The sequence below is a fragment of the Miniopterus natalensis genome, chromosome 1, assembly GCF_054644295.1.
Source record: "Miniopterus natalensis isolate mMinNat1 chromosome 1, mMinNat1.hap1, whole genome shotgun sequence".
Lineage (NCBI taxonomy): Eukaryota > Metazoa > Chordata > Mammalia > Chiroptera > Miniopteridae > Miniopterus > Miniopterus natalensis.
In genome coordinates, this window is record NC_142081.1 from 55764920 (window position 1) to 55782155 (window position 17236).

Consider the following 17236-nt stretch of genomic DNA (forward strand, 5'->3'; position numbering starts at 1 on the left):
ATCTCTCCCCCTCTACCCACCCACCCTACTCATTCCTCTGAGATTTGTCAGTCTGATCTATGCTTCCATGTCATTGAATCATTTCTGTTCATCAGTTTATTAAGTTCTTTAGATTCCACATATAAGTGAGGCCATGTGATGTTTGTCTTTCTCTGCCTGGCTTATTTCACTTAGCATAATATTCTCCAGGTCTTTCCATACTGACCCAAGTGGTATAAGATCCTTCTAGACTGAGTTTTAAAAGAAAGAGCCATATTCTTATTTCAATAGGTTCATTAAAAATTCTAGTAAAATATAACACACATTCATGACTATTCTAATAACTATGAATAGAAGGGAACTGAGCATCTACCAATAAGCCCCAGAAAACATCATGATTAATGGTGACACAAACTTAGAAGCAATTCTACTGAATTGAGAAATAAGGCAACAGTGTCCACCATCACACCTGATAGTCCACATGGTACTAGAGTTTGTAGTTGATGCAATAAGACAAAGAAACTTGGTGCAAATGAAAAGGAAGAAACAGATGAGCAATTATATAGGTTATTGTCACCATACAGCACCAAGAGCCTCAGCTGAATTTTATTAATTCTATTAGCTTGTCTGCAAAGCTCATTAAAATCAAGTGTTTCCATATTGTAACAAATACAAATTAGAACAATGAAGTAGAAAAAAGTACCCCAATGAGAATTTATACATTCTATTAGATTTACTCCTAAAAATTTTAAGGGGAAAACTATATTGCTCTTTTGGACCTTATTAAAGGTTTAATGGAAGGAAGGATTTTGAGTCTTTCCATCCATAAATATAGAATCTAATGGTCAATTTGCTCCCCAAAATTTATGTTAAATGCAATTTAATCAATTCTGAGATTTTTCACAGAAGTAGACATACTAGTGATACTGCATTAAAATAAATTTATTTTTGAAAAATAGGGGTGGCCATACAACATAGAAGATTTATTATAAAGCCACGGTAACCAAACTATGTGGTTTGAGTGTAGAGTATTTGTTTTAGGGAAAGGGGGTGACAAACAGACCAATAGCACCAAATATAAGGCACAGAAAAGGCCTAAGCATATGGTACCTGACAGAGATGACATTAGTAATCAGTGGAGAACTACTCAATATCAGATCCATACCTCCTGAGATAAACTAATTTTCTTTAAATAAAAATACAGTTTTTCATGAGACCTGAATGTGAGAAGTAAAACTTAAAAACTGAAAGAAAATATAGGAGAATATCTTGATGAACTCACAGTAGGAAACGCTTTCTTAGAGAAAGCAGGCAAAGCTAATACAGGAAATGTGTTTAAACTATTTGCTTTTTCAGTGTAATAAATGTAATAACATTAAAATGTAAAGCTTATAAGCCAGAGATCAAGGGAACATAATTGCAACAAGAACAGCAAAGGATTATATTCAATTATATTCAATTCCTAAAAGTTGGTAAGAAAAGAAAGCCAATAAAAAAAAAAATGAACAGAAACAATGAGGAAAAATTCACAAGAGAAAATAAAATGGAAAATGGCCAATAGCCACAAAAGATCTTCAACCGCACTAATTATCAAGGAAATGCAAAATAAATTTACCTTAAGATACAGGGAGACAAAACAGAGTTGAAATTTTCAGACTGTTACCAAACTGCTCATAGAAGTGTAAACTGCCATAGCCTCTTAGGAAATATTGCCAAGTCGCTCCCCCCTAATGTATTTCTGGATTACAGGGTATATACATTTATGCTTCTAGGAACATTCTCCAGAGAATTTTATGTGTTGCAGACATGGACGACGACTTTCATTGTCACAAACTTTATAATAGTGCAAAATAGAAATTAACTTGGATGTCAGTTAAAAAACCCAATAAACTTGGCTATAATCAATAATGGCGTATTCCTCAGCAGATATAGGTAGTGTGTTTGTGTGTGTATATATATATATACACACACACAAACATGCATAGGAACACATATACCGTGTGTGTAAGCATGGATAGTTGTTTAAAAATTAAGTGTGGGAAAGGAGGAAGCAAAGTCCAGAAGATACACACACAGTATAAGAACATTTATATAGACCTAAAAAAAAAATCAAGTAGAATGTTTAGTACATATTCTTATGCATTTGCTGTATAGATAACCATATATATATACACACACATATATATGTATATATAGGTTTCTTTGCAGAAAAAAATTAAACAAGAAAACCATCTGGGACATAGCTTATGCAGAGCTGCTTCCTTCATGAAATATATAAGTTTTTATGTATAAAACCACGGCTTCCCACACCAAGCTACAAGTTCTCAGTACACACCCCAGGAAGTAGTATGACCTTAGAACTGATTTTTATCAAAGAAAGCTGCTTGCGTCAGCCTTGCCATAAACATCAAGAGCAAACCACCATGTATAGGGTCTGGGTGCAAAAGTTGGAGAAACCAGAGGAAGGAATGGCAACCAAGTTCTTCCTATAAGACCTCAGTGCAAAAAAAGTATCACTGATGAAACAATGCTTGCAATTCCCATGCACAGAATGATGGTTCTATTTCTCATGGAGCACTTCCAGGGAGGTAACTTGCAAGCATTTGTGAGCTTGATTGCTGCACCGGGCCAGGCTAATATTTTTGCATGTACTCCTTCAACCATAAATGGGAAAGAAGATATTGTCTTGGGGGGAAAAAAATCATAGAAATAGGATGGAGTTGAGCCAGAACTAGGCCAAGTAACTTTCTCTAAACCTACTGATCTTATTAACTTATCACATTTCATCTGGAAGAAAATCCCTTCCTCCCCAGCACTGCCCTTTACTAAAGAAAATGCTCGCACAGAAGTGGTTGATTGCTGACTGCAACCTGCGCACACCCTTCCTTGAAAGGTAGAGTACTTTTCCAGGTCTACCAGCCACAGTACATAATGCCTCCAGCTGTCAGCACCTTCAAAGTCAGCCTCAGGGCAAAAAGCAGCCTTGCCCAAGGGCATTCTCTTCCCCACAGAGCGCTCACCCGGGGACCAATCATAGAAGTATAAAGGACCGTAATTCCATTCTGAGTTGTGACACAATTCAGGTGAACAATACTTGCTCCAGAACTTCCTGCCAGGTTAGCCAAAGCTCCGTTGGATCTACATCACATTTTCTTCCTGTGTCAAATCTTCCCTCCTCCCTCTCTCTTTCACTTGTATGATTCTTAACAAATATAATGTACCCCAAACGTCATCTCAGTGTTTGCCTCCAGAGAACCAAACCTAAGAGCTGGTACTAAAAACGGCCTGAGAAACTAAGTGATAAGATGGTGCTTTGGAGCTGAATCATACCGGCTGGCAATGAGGACCCCACCACTGGTAGTAGAAGCAACACACAGACCCTAGCACGAAGTCGCAATCCAGCTGTTAGAGCTGGCATCACAGCCTAGCTGAGCTGCAGAGGGAAAAGCACAGCCACATGCATGAGCAGGAATCCGGGGAGTACATGTGGGACTGGCTCATGAGCATGTTTGTTCAAGGCAGGGACAGAATACTTTCAGGACAGTAACTTCACGCTATCTCTGGGGTGTTGAAATTGGATAAGAAGGACACTGACTTAGGAGTATTCTCCTGCGATACACGGTTTAACATCCTCAGAAGAATTCCAGAAAATGGTGTGAACTGCTGCTATGGTGATTCCTAGAAAGATGAAAAAATCAATGACCCATGCTGAAGAGGTTTAAATGCTAGAATTTCCATGGGATATAGTGGAGCAATGACTTAAAGGGTTTAGGGAAGTGAGCATTCTAGAATGTCTATACTATATTCAGTTGGAAGACCTGCCAGGTAATTATGTTCCACAGGAAAACCCCTTGCAAACACTATTTACCAAGGTTGGTAGAATGTGTTATTGGGAAGGGTACCAGCCTCATTAACATGTAAAGTAGTAGTAGTTTTAGTCTATAGGTCAGGGATAATATTTGGAAAGTTATGATATGAAATTAGTAGGACCCCAAATAATATAATCCAAGCCAAAGGGCCACAATTATAGTAAGTGGCAAGATTAGAGTGCCAGTCACCCTAACCCATCGCAAAGCATGGAGATAGTCAATGGACCATGGCCACTCTAGGAGCAAAATAGGTGGGCAGCCAACAAGAATACTATTCAACTTGCACAAACAAAGGAAATCAGTGATAGATGACAAGGAGTCTGAGGGAGGGCATCCCATTAAAAATCACAATTCATTGTTCAGTTCTTAGTACTGAACTAGTTTTCAGACTCAGAACCTATTTACTGAAGAGGTGGCCAGATCTCCAGCATGAAGGATCCTACAAAGCCACAGCAAGTATACATGGTAATGATTCTTTTACCAATAGATTTTTAAGGCACATACTCAGGGAAACTATACATCAGGGAAAAGAGATTTCCCAATATTTTGAGGATTGTGGGAAAAGGGACGTAAAATGATAATGAAAGCTGGAAACTCAAAATACTCTGATAACCCCTGTTGCAGTTGAAGCATACAAGGGCCAAATAATAAATGAAGTTGTAGATAAAGTCCAATTTACAATGGCTCAGCTTGATCTGGTGGTTATTTCTCCAGTTTCAGAAAGTATGATTGGAATTAACATGTTTGACAAATGATGCACCTTCCATGTTGGAGCTGTGACCTTCCCAATGATGAAAGTTTACATCCACATGCAAAGTAAAAGCTTCTAAAACTGTCCCCACCAGTGACCAAAGCAGTAAATCAGAAACAGTATCACATTTTGGAGAGGGGGATAGTGGATATAGTGCACCTTTAAAGATTTCAAGGGTGCAAGGATGATGATTCCCATTGTATCTCTGTGTAATTCACCACCTGGTCCCTACCAAAATCGAACAGATCTTTGGGGATGACTAAAGACTACCAAGCGCTCAATCAAGAAATAGGTCCAATCACAGCCACTTGAATCACTGGGGGCCTTCATTTATGCTTTTCTCCATAACTCCTGGCAAAGTCACAGCATGGACAGGTCTTGGTGCCCAAAGGACTAACACTTTCACAGAGGACATACCAAGTATCCCACTGAATTTTATGCTACAGTTGGCTCATGGGCACTTTGGCCTCCTTGTATCCAGGAACTAGCAAGCAAAGATAAGAGAATCACAATCTTGACAGGAGAAACTGACCTTGGTCAACAGGAGGAGGTAGGACTGCTTTTACACAAGAGACTCACTTGGGCACTCTTGGGACTCAATTGCGCCACTGTGACTATGAATGAATAGATACTACAACCCTAGCCTGAGGAGAGTATGGTAACCAAGGGCTCAGACACCTCAGAGGAAAATCTCTGAGTAGTTTAATGTTTTATAATAGTTATCCAAGACTTAAACAAATGCCTCTGATATGAATATGGATACTGTATGAATATTCTAGAACCTAGAACATAACATTGCATTGGCTCCTTTTCGCTGAATTTTAGGTTTATTATTATCTTTACTTCCCATGAAGTTAATGGTAAAAATATAAACATGGATTTATTCATTTGTAAATTTTGTGACCTTTCACATCACAGCACCTCAGTCAAAGCCTATAGGGTTTTATTGTTTAGAAAAAAGTCCCTCTTAAGCAGGAGGTACCCACAAAACTGAGCTTGTTTTCTGGCCTATTTCTCTCTCTCCTCTTCGAAGGTAACTATAGAAACAACTGGAAACTCAGACCATGACATCTGTGTAAACACTGACCAGCTGCTTATCTTCTTTCTCTCTAGGAGATGGCAGAGGGGACCCGGTGAGGAAGAGGGCCTTCGGATACACGTCATATATTCAACTGAGGCCCTCTAGTGGCTGAGGAAATGTTACCCGAGTTTTTTCCTAGACGAGTATCTCCCAGTCTTAATAGAAGTTTGGCTGAGATTCTATTGTCTCTACTCCATATTTTATTTCATGAATTTTCACCATTTGCTTTCATTCAAACTCCTGCCCTTGCATTACAAATATTCTTCATACTCCTGGGCATCCTGAAATTTGTATCTTAGACACACTGAACATTGTCAGTCTAGGGGTCATCTACCCTCTGTACTGGAAACACACAAATAGTGCTCTCTCTAGGTTTATTTTCCCAGGCCCTTCATACAGGTTTAATACGTGAGGATAATATACACATTTAATGCTACTTCAAAATAATCTCCTAACTAAACTTTTATATCCTTGAAAATGGATTCCCAACTTCTTTTCCTTGGCTTCTACCTAATTTTCATTATTCTGGGCTCAGTATACCCCATACATTCACTAGAGCATTATAATACAGTAATTTTCTCCTTGGTGTACTTTTAATAGCTCTCTAGTTCCAACAATTCAACAGAACCCAGGTTCGAGTTGAATGAAGTTTGATTGAACAACCCTAATACACAATGCTGCAAAAATATTGATTACTATATCTTCATATAGTACCATATTCAAACAATGAGCACCTCTTGTGCAAATGGCTTATCTGCAAAACTTCACCAACTTGTGCTTAAGAGTGAACTTCAAGGGGCAAAGCAACTTCAAGATATTGATCTTTAAGAAGTATTTTCTGTATTTTAATCAAACCAGCAAGATATAGCCTAAAACATCAAAGATGCATATCCTACGAATATCAGCATGATTAAAGACTCATACAGTTTACTGATTTCTGGATCCCGCAATGGCAGAAAGAGCCATGAAAGGGGTAGGTGGCAATACCTCTCAGACTTCTGACAAGCTGTAATCAACAGTAAGGACACCCTGATAGTGTTACCATGGCAACCCTGAAAACAGACAAGATGGAAATGGAAGAGACTCTCAACACTGATAAGAGGTCAGCTATTACTCCCACAAATCCTGCTTGATCAGTAAACCAGTAACCTCACATCTTTACCAAATTTTCAGCTTAGTCAGTAGTACAGATGAATTTTATTCAGTTATATGCCTCTAAGTATCCTTCAACCAGAATACTCTACTACTTCAAAGTTAGATGTGTTTTTTAAATAAAGGGGGAAAGGTAGGGCTGGGGGAGTGGGTGGGGAGAGATTAATAAAAGAACTTACATGCAAATATGCATAACACATGGACACAGACAATAGTGCAGGGAAGGCCTGAGTGGGGGATGCAGGGCGGAGAGGGTTAATGGGGGGAAAAAGGGGGACATCTGTAATACTTTCAACAATAAATTTTTTTTTTTAATTTCAACCTGGTGCTATTTAGTTAGAACAGGCTAAGATGTAAGGGCACTGTAGGTTCTCTGAAAATTCATTTTTCTCTCACTTTAAGAGACTGACAAAATTTTAATGCTCTTTCCCAGCCATTCAAAGCAAATATTTGAATCCTTATTAGTGTATGCACGTGAGTGGTTAATAGCAAATAAAAAGGGGACTCATTTACTTATTTCATAATTTGTTAGTGAGTGAAAATCATTTTGAGTATCAACAGATGCTCCTTTCTGAGCTGTATTCTCTCAACATTCAAATATTGTCAATTCTCAGTACCTCAAAACTTCCCAACCCACCATAGCCCCTGGGGACTCATGCCTTCCCTAAACCATGAGCCACGTGCTGGGACAGACCGCATGGCACAGCTGAGGCTCCTTGTGAATCCAAGCATCTAGCCCAGAGATTGTCAACCCATGTGCCAGAAGAATTTCTAAAACATGCAATACCTGACTATTTAATCAGAGGCACTGACCCTTTTTCCCTTAGATTGTCAAATTTTAAAAAAATGACAACAGCCAACACAATAGCTGTCCAGTGTGAATGAATTAAAAGTATACCTATTTTTTGTCAGGTCTGTAAAAATTATACTTTTTTGATGTGCTGCAGAATTTTAGTAATTAGTTTATGTGTGCCATTGGATGAAAAAGGTTGAAAAATCAATGATCTAGCCCAAAGAGCACCAAGTGTTTGAGTGAAATTTGGCACTTGATATGTTTCTGCTCACTGAATCATATAATGTTAAACGTAAGAGGACTTCAGGTCATCTAGTCTACTTACCCTCTTTATGTAAAAGCTCATTGCATGTATAGCGAGTGACTTCCCTGAAGTCAAAAGATCACTGCATGGCAAATGCATACTAGAAATACAGCCTCCACCCTGAGACAGATGGCCACTACTTTGTCATTTCTGAATCAGATCTAAAATCCCCCAAGAAGTAGCCCTCTGTATTACCTGATGGTGATTTTTGTAACCCATAATTGTATCAGCATGCTACAGAACTGCAAAACAAATTTGCTTTGACTGGATACCCTATTTGTGGTACAGAGACTGCTCACCTGCTTCTCCCAGGCCAGCCTGTAATGCCAGATTTATGGTGCTTTTAAATCCTGCCTGCTAATCCCTTGCTACTCTGCTTTTCCAAATCAAATTCAGTCAGACTTATCTAGCTCTGTCTGAATGTGTCCCTTGATTGAGTGATGTTAGTTCAAGAAAAAACACTCAAATCAATTTAATGCAAATTCCCATTCACAGCCTGGTTGACCCATCAGTATACTGACAATAATAGATTGGAGTACTTAATTCCTCAGGCATGTGACTCATGGAAGGCTTAGTAATCAATTTCCATTGCAGCTACTGCATAATTCGTCTTGGCGCTCTTAAGCTCTGGAATACCGAGTGCTTGTTGGTTTTTTTTAAGGCCCATACATTCTTTTCCAAATAGCAAAGACCTTTCCGTGTCTCTGCAATCATTTCCTTATCTAAATTTCCATATGCTGGCCCGGCAAGGTGTCCCACCTGTGAAGGTTGTAGATCAATAAAAACAATTGGCATGTTTTGCCTCCAGCTGCAGATGCCTGGAATAGGTTATGTGCTACTCAGGCAGACAATGGAAAGATGAAATGGACGCTGGTCACTGCCTGCACCCACATTAGCCATTAACTCTGTGGAGGACAGCAGTGGAGATTCTTAGTCTGAACCCCATTTTCCAAAGGCCCCAATCTGTTTTGTACTCTAAGCATTGCAGTGAAGGGAAGCATATACATATAGGCAATTAGCAGATGTCCTTTCCGTTTTTAAAAAGGCATGCTATGTTGCATCCAGACTGCATTTGTGTCTCATTTTCTTTGATAAAAGCATTATGTTGAAAGCTGATTATGCCCTGGGAGCTCTCTCTGGCAACCAGGTAAGTTTTTGCTTCAATTCTTGAACCCACTGGTAAGGAAGTCCATAAGAAATTAGGTCAAGTAAATCTGTAAAAGAGAAGCAGTCAGTGTACTAACTTTTTTCTACAACGGCCAGGTCCTTACCCATAACTCTGTTCTTGCCAAAGTAGGGAAAAAAACAGGCATGTTTCCTCTATGTCCTTGTGCTCCCCAAGTGCAGAAGACTAAATCCACTGCCAAGTCATCCGTGGGAGGCACAGTTATCCATGAAGCTAGTTTCATAAGGATATTTCTGTCCCTTTCTAAGTAAACAATAAATGTATCACAGGACTATTTGATGCTCAGAGGCATTAAATGTCATGCCTTTGAGAACATGTTTCTCTCACACCCTTGGCCCTATCTCTTGCATCCTTTCATTTTATCAGTGTAGAAGCTGATGCTTAGGACAGGAATTAGAGTAGGAGAAGGATGTTAGTGAATCTTTAAGTTCTGAGTCAGTAGGGAAAACATGAGAAATATGAAGAAAGTATAACAAATAAAAGTGCTACTCAAACTTCAGTGGACCGTGTTAACAGGCAACATTCTTGTAGTCACCCAGTGTTAATTTGCATTTATATATTTAAATATGTACATACATACATACATACATTTGATATGCTCAATGTATATACAATATATCTAATATCCTAAGAATTTGGCTAAAAATAAACTCCTTCCTCACAAAGCTCACTGTCTTAGTTCAGGCTGCTATAAGAGAATACCACTGACTGAGTGGCTTACAAACTACGGAAATTTACTTCCCACAGTTTGGAGGCTGGGAAGTCTAAGGTTAAGGCACCAGCAGATTTGGTGTCTGGTAAGGAGTTGCTTTCTGGTTCATAGATGGCAACCTTCTTCCTATAACCCCACGTGCCGAAGGGGTGAGGCAGTCCTCTGAGGTCTTTTTCATAAGGGCACTAATTACTTTCAGGAAGACTCCATCCTCATGACCTAATCACCTCCCAAAGGCCTCACTTCCACAATTTTTGGATTAGGTTTTAAAATTTAATTTTGGGAGGACACATTCAGTCTATAGCATTTACAACAGTGAGTATACACGTAAGGAGATTTTTGTGCTACATGCTTTGTATTTAGTGGTAAAGCAGTGTCATACACATTGTAGGAATCTAGCAGATATTGGAATGAAGATTCCTTATTCAATTATAAAACCAAAGCAAATTTATAAATTGATTTTTAAAACCTACTAAATAACAACATGCTAGTCAATAGCATTAATGTAAATGTGATTTTTTTTGGCTTAAAATGTGTTCTATTAACCACACTAAAAAATTTTCACTTGCCAAGTTGATACTTTGGAATTTGAGCATGATAGACCATTATTTGTCATTGTTAGGAAAAAATAAGAATATATTTAATACTAAATATAAGGTATGTTGTAAACTCAATGCTCTTGGACATCACAAATTTGTACATATATATGGACTTAAGCCAATGTGTTTGTTTGAGATGAGTGTGGTATTTACTGCATAAACAGGTTCATTCTTTTGTGTTTGTGCATCAAAATTGGCATTTCATCCTGAAGATGTTAGTTCTAATATTAGTAAGAGAAAAATATAACAGCCAACTACCCTTTAAAAATCACTTGAAAGCCTATGAAGTACAAAATATCTAGACAAAGTGACATCACTAAACCAACAGAGACAATAAGATCCTAAAAATTTTCCAGAGGGAAGAAACAAGTCACAGAAAAAGAATTAGAATCAGTGTCTTCAAAACTCTCATCATCACTAGATGCCCATAGACAGTAAGCAATACCTTCAAAATTCTAAGAAAAAGTTACTGTTCTACCCTCATAATGATGGGTAGTTTGTACAGGCACAGAAATCCAGGCTGAAAATGACATTTTAGATCTAGAACTAAAATAAACCTTACATGTACCTTTCCTCAGATGCTGCTGGAAGATGCATTCTATCAAATCAAGATTATAGACAATAACAACAATTTAAAAAAAAGATATATGATTCAAGATATGGGAGCTAAAACAATGGAGAATAAAAGGAAGAAATCCCAGATGAGTAAGAAGTCATGCCTAGAGAATAATGAGTCCCAACTGGTGCTAGAACACACAGGCTGCAAGAGAAAGTTATCTAGGAAATAAAGGGAACTGATGGATTTGTATTTTGGCATTTAGAAAAACAGATATATAGAAATCTAAACATTATACAAGAAGAGAATCTTATGCTCCCTGGCTCAGCAGAAAGCAATATTTCTACAGTCATATTGTAGATGCTGGCTTGATTTGACCAAAAATTATGATAAACATATTGAGAGTCATAGGAGTGGGCACACTAAGGCCAGGATTAGGAGGTTTTATACCTTGGCTATGTATAGACGTAAAGGTCAGAGTCCTAACAGGAACAAACTACCCAATGAGGCAGTCTATGAAGAATTCCTTTATTAGACATTCCTCAAAGTATGGACAGGGTACAGAGAAATAAAAAACAATCAATAATCCCTGGGTCTAGCAACACAGGGAGACATTCCAAGGCTGGATCTAAGGGAAAGAATAGTTATGAGAACCCAGAAAAGTTAGATAAAAGGAAATTAATAGGATACATTAGATATTAACCCATGAAAAAGTCTCCTTCAAACAGCAATGTCTCAATAATCTAGAATTTTCTACTTCTGTAAGAATCCACTCATATTAATTTGTTTTAAAAGGACATTTACATAATATGATCAATGTCATTCATTATCTATGGGTTGAATCTATAAACCAAAGAATGGGAACTTAGTTATAATTTATTTTTAAATCAAGCATTGACATTTACAATCTTTTCTGTAACTATAATTAACAGATTTGGTAGTAGAGGTAAGAGGTTCAGTAAATTTAGTAAATTCTTCATCTTTCCCAGCAGAGATGATAAATCTTGTCTAAAAACTCATTTTTTATTTTTTTTCACTTCTTGTCAGCTTTAAAGTTATAATGCAAACCATAGAATTTGTATTAAGTTATTGTCCCTTGATAATAGGATTGGACCTTGGGAAGGAGACTTGAAATTCATATTTTATATCATTCTATATTGTTTGAATAGTGAACCAATGCAGGCACATATTTAAAATGGTCAGTGTGTGGAGATCAGTAAGGAAACCATTGCAGTTGTCCAGGAAAGAGATGTAGAAGATAGAGTTGCACTATTGACCAAGCTCACGTACAGGCAACTTCACCCGTTTGGTGTCTTCAAACACTGGTGGGAGTTTGTTCATTTATTCCAGGACCTCTGCCATCACTGTCAGAAGCCCCAGGGAATGAGAGTAGAAGAAACAAAAAAAATCCTGGATTTATCCTTGTTTTAACCTGAAGTGACTCATTTGATGACTTGTTTGAGTTTGAAGTGTTTAGAATATTTTATGACTCATTCCTAGTGGGGACTCAGTAAGATGAGATCAGTTCTAAAAAAATAAGGCTGCATGTTTTCATATTTGCTGCGGACTGAAATCTAGACCTGTTACACTTAGGGAAGCTGACTAGACACAGGGCGGGTGCATATAAATGAAGGAAGGAACCAAGTGCACAATGCAAGGGGCCAGGAAGAAAAGATGGGAGACTGGACTTCCGAAGGAGGCAATGTGATATGCGGATGTGCTAGGCAAGTGCAAACTGGTAGGCCCAGGCAAATCCTTTCTTTTCGCATATGCTCCAACAAGCCTGTGAAGCCAGCATAGCGAGTAGCCCTACCATTTTAGTGATATATATTTCTTCTTATTTACCTCATAAATACAAGACTCTGAGGACTGAGAAGTAAAATAGTACAGATGAATATTGCTGTGGACTGAAGTGTGTCCCCCTAAAACACACATGTTAAAGCCCTAACCTCCAATGTGATGGTATTTGGATATGAGACCTTTGGGAGATAATTATGTTTAGATGAGGTCATGAAAGCAGGGCCCTAATGATGGGATTAGTGCCCTTATTAAAAAACAAGCAAACAAACAAAAAACTGGAAGAGGCACCAGAGCCCTCTCTTTGACGTAAGAGGAACATGATGACGGACATCTGCAAGCCAGGAAGAGAGCTCTCCCCAGAATCCGACCACGCTGACACCCTGGTCTGACTTTCAGCCTCCAGAACTGTGAGAAAATGATCTCTGTTGGTTAAGCCACCCAGCCTGTGGTATTTTATAATACCGCCCAAGTTGACTAATACAATGATCCAAAGTCTGACTGTTGTGTATACACACCAGCTATGGTGGGAAGCACAGGATTCCAGTTCTAAAAATGCTGCACTGGCAATGGAGAATACAATGTGGCCTGAGAATGCTCATGCCTGTCAGCAACTGAGTTACCTAGAAATAGGAATGCTTCCTGCTACAAAAAACAAGCTTGGAGGTACTTTAAAAATGGAGGTTTATCTTTCTCACACAATAACGATTCTGGAGGTAGGTTCAATGGTGATGTAATGGGCCCAGGCTCTTTATTTCTCATCTTTAAAATGTCGGATTTTTTTCCCCCACCAGCTTTTCAGTTTGTGATAGCAAGATGACCTCCATGCATCTCATTTGACTTCCAGGCAGGAGGAATGAGGAAGGAGTCAAAGGCCTACCCCTCCTAATGCTTTGCTGAGGATGGCTTCCCTTTTGGAATAAAACGCCAGTGTTCCTGTAGAGCTCATTTTCCAAAACTGAATTGTTTTCCTTGCCCTTCCCTTCCCCTGCACTTACATCAATCTGAGGAAGTAGGTATCTATGACTGGTTTAGGCAAATCATGATTTATCAGCTGGGATAAGAGCCTAAGCTCCTTGAGATCATAGATGGAGCCCTATCTGCTCCCTGAAAATGAGTTCTTTAGGAGGCAAAAAGTCATAGAGAGGGAAGCAATATATCTTCCAAACCTACCTTCTCGGCCTGCTGTACTTAAAATAACCTAAGGGCTGATGAGAAAATATCTCATGTTTTATCAAAGGAGCTTAAATTTCTATGTGGGATTTCCCCCGATCTGGTTGCCTTTTATAATTAAGGACCCCCAATGAATCTCTAATGGTAATCTGTCTTAAGTTATCTGTTAAAGCAGAGTAATATTTGAGGGCAATCGTGTATCTGACAGCTAGCTGGGAGTGAAGTGGGCTCCAAGGGTGAGCTGGGAGCTTTAGAGGAGGAAAGTATAGGAAAAGGAATTAGTAGAGTCATTACTGATGAAAGCTGGAAAACCTTCCCTTCTACCTAGAAGGAAGTAGGCACCTATTAAACTCTATCAATATTGATTTATGACCTCTACAGGAAGGAAGGGGAACAGTTATGCCACACAAAGTATTTAGAACTAGTACGGCTTCAGGAAAGTTGTACAGGATTTTCAAAAAAGGTAAAATATGGCTATTGATGTAACTGCCCAGTATATCTATTGCTAGACCAAAACCACTATGCAGACTATGAATCTCTTTCAAACTTTAATAACCACTGGCTCTAACTTTATATGAGAAGCCAACGAATTTCAGGATTTGAATTGTGAGCTTTCAGAAACCCCGTATGTAATATTTTCATTACATTAAGTTGTATGCTGAGAGATATAGAGGTTTTTCTAATGCTGGGTAAGCGCAGTCTTGCTTTTTGATGGAATTTCTACAACAGAACTAGTTTATTACACCCTCGAGCTACATCCCTATCTGATATGGTACAGTAATGAGATTTTTAATACTTATTAACCTCATGAATTTTGCAAACCGATAAAATTGAAAGAAGAAACATCTAGGAGATTAGAGATGGTGGCAGACTGAGTGGAAGCTACACTGACACTCTCCTGGGAACAAACTAGAATTATAACTAAAATATAGAAAAACCATCCTGAATAATCAAATGCAACTGAAGACAAGCTTGAGAGAACCCTCATAACCAAGGATGTAAAGCAGAGGCTGCATAGAGACTGGTAGGAAGTATGGAGGCTCAAGAGGTCTGGTTGGTCTCCCACAGGCAGGAGCTGAAGGTCTAGAGGGATATCTCAGCTGTAGGGGGTTTCCACTGAGAACTCTGGGGCCTAAACCCCAGGCTCGGCTTCCTAGCCAAGAACACCAGAACTGAGAAAGGTGCTCACATAACACCTGGCTGTGAAAAGCAGCTAGGTTTCTGTCTCCCAGGGAGAGACATCTGGAAATGCAGGCATTCTCTTAAAGAATGCACAAAGTTTCGTGTGCAGCCACTCACCTTGGGCTTCAACAGAGGGAGGGTAGAGTAAACTGGAGCTGTGTGAGGAGAACCTAGGGTTTTGCGCTCTGGAGATAGCTCAGAGGGCACCCCTCTGAATTCCTGTGCCAAGTCATTCCCCCATACTGCAGAGGACATCTTTCACAGGCAGATATTTACCTTCCAGGCAGCTTTTGCCTGAGGGGGAAGCAATTGCCCCACCCTACTGGAAAACCTCTGGCCCTACCCCCAGGAGTTCTATAGGCTGAAGCTCATTAAGAAACTGATAATAATCAGCCACCCCACCCCTTGGAGTTTGTATAGCCTGAGGCTCACTAAGAGAATAAGATTAATCAGCCTGCAGCCAGAGGCAGACCTCAGAGTGCTTTGAGTCTTTGCCTGATCTGCTTCTGGACCCGGGCTTTGGAAAAGCAGGCTTTGGTGTGCATCTTGCTCCTGTCCAAATGCACCCAGCCCCAACAGAGGGGAACTCAAGCTGTGGGTTGGTGATAGCTCCAAACAGGGTACTCAAGGGCCAGTCACAAAACAGCATCTGACATTGGCCTGCAACAGAGATCTTCCAAAAAGACTGAGAGTCCTAGCAGGACTACCTAATACATAGAAACAAACCCAAATAGGCAGCCAAAATGGGGAAACAAAAAAAATAAGCCCCAAATGAAAGAAAAAGAGAAGTCTCCAGAAAAAGAGCTAGATGAAATAGAGATAAGCAATCTATCAGATATAGCGTTCATAATACTGATTGCAAGGATGCTCAACAGCATGAAAGAAGATATGGAAACTATGAAAAATGACTAGTCAGAAATGAAGAATCACACAGCAGAAATAAAGAAAACATTGGAAGGAATAACAGTAGATTGGAGAGAGCTGAGGATCAGATAAGATCAGCAAGTTAGAAGACAGGGTAGGAAAAAAAGATCAATCAGAGATCCAAAAAGAAAAAAACAATTAAAAAACAGGAGGACAGTCTAAGGGAGCTGTGGGACAACATTAAACATAACAATAATCACAACATAAGAGTACCAGAAGAGGTCAAAAGTAAGCAAGGGTTAGAGAACCTGTTTGAAGAAATAATGGCAGAAAACTTTCCTAACCTGGTGAAGGAAAAAGTGACACAAGTTCAGGAGGCACAGAGAGTCCCAAGCAAGAAGAATCCAAAGAGCCCACACCCAGGCACATCATAATTAAAATGCTAGAAATTCAAGACAAAGAGAGACTCTCAAAGGCAGCAAGAGAAAAGCAATCTGTTACTTACAAAGGAGCTCCCAGAAGACTGTCAACTGACTTCTCATCAGAAACTCTACAGGCCAGAAGAGAATGGCATGAATTATTCATAGTAATGCAAAACAAGGATCTGAGACCAAGACTACCCTATCCAGCAAGGCTATCCTTCAAAATAGATAGTGAAATAAAGATCTTTGCAAACAACAACAAAAAATTTTAAGGAGTTTATTACCACCAAACCAGCATTGCAGGAAATGTTAAAGAGACCACTATAATAAGTAGAAATAGAGAGAGAGAGAGAAACATAGGCATAAAGAATTGAAATGGCAATAGATATCTATCAATAATAACCTTCAATGTAAATGGATAAAATGCTCCAATAAAAAGACATAAGGTGGCTGAGTAGATAAGTAAATATGACCCAAATATACGCTGTCTAGAAGAGACGCACCTCAAAACAAAAGATCCACACGGAATGAGAGTGAAAGGATGGAAAAAATTTTCCATGCAAATGGAAATGTAAAAAAAGCTGGGGTAGCAATACTCAAATTGGACAAAATAGACTTCAAAATGAAGACCATAATGAGAGACAAGAAAGGTCATTACATAATAATACAGGGATCAATCCAACAAGAGCATATAACTTTGATAAACATATATGCACCCAATATAAGAGCACCTCAATTTATTAAAGAAAACTTCTGAAGAACTTAAAGGGAGAGATTAACAGTGATACAGTCATAGTAGGGGACTTTAACACCCCA

The 17236-nt window shown here is 38.9% G+C and overlaps 1 long non-coding RNA gene across 1 annotated transcript in view; it reads left to right on the forward strand.

The window, feature by feature from the left end:
* The window catches only part of LOC107535742 (uncharacterized), a 91913-nt gene that overhangs the window by 50781 nt on the left and 23896 nt on the right, over nt 1-17236 (forward strand). The window lies entirely within an intron of this gene.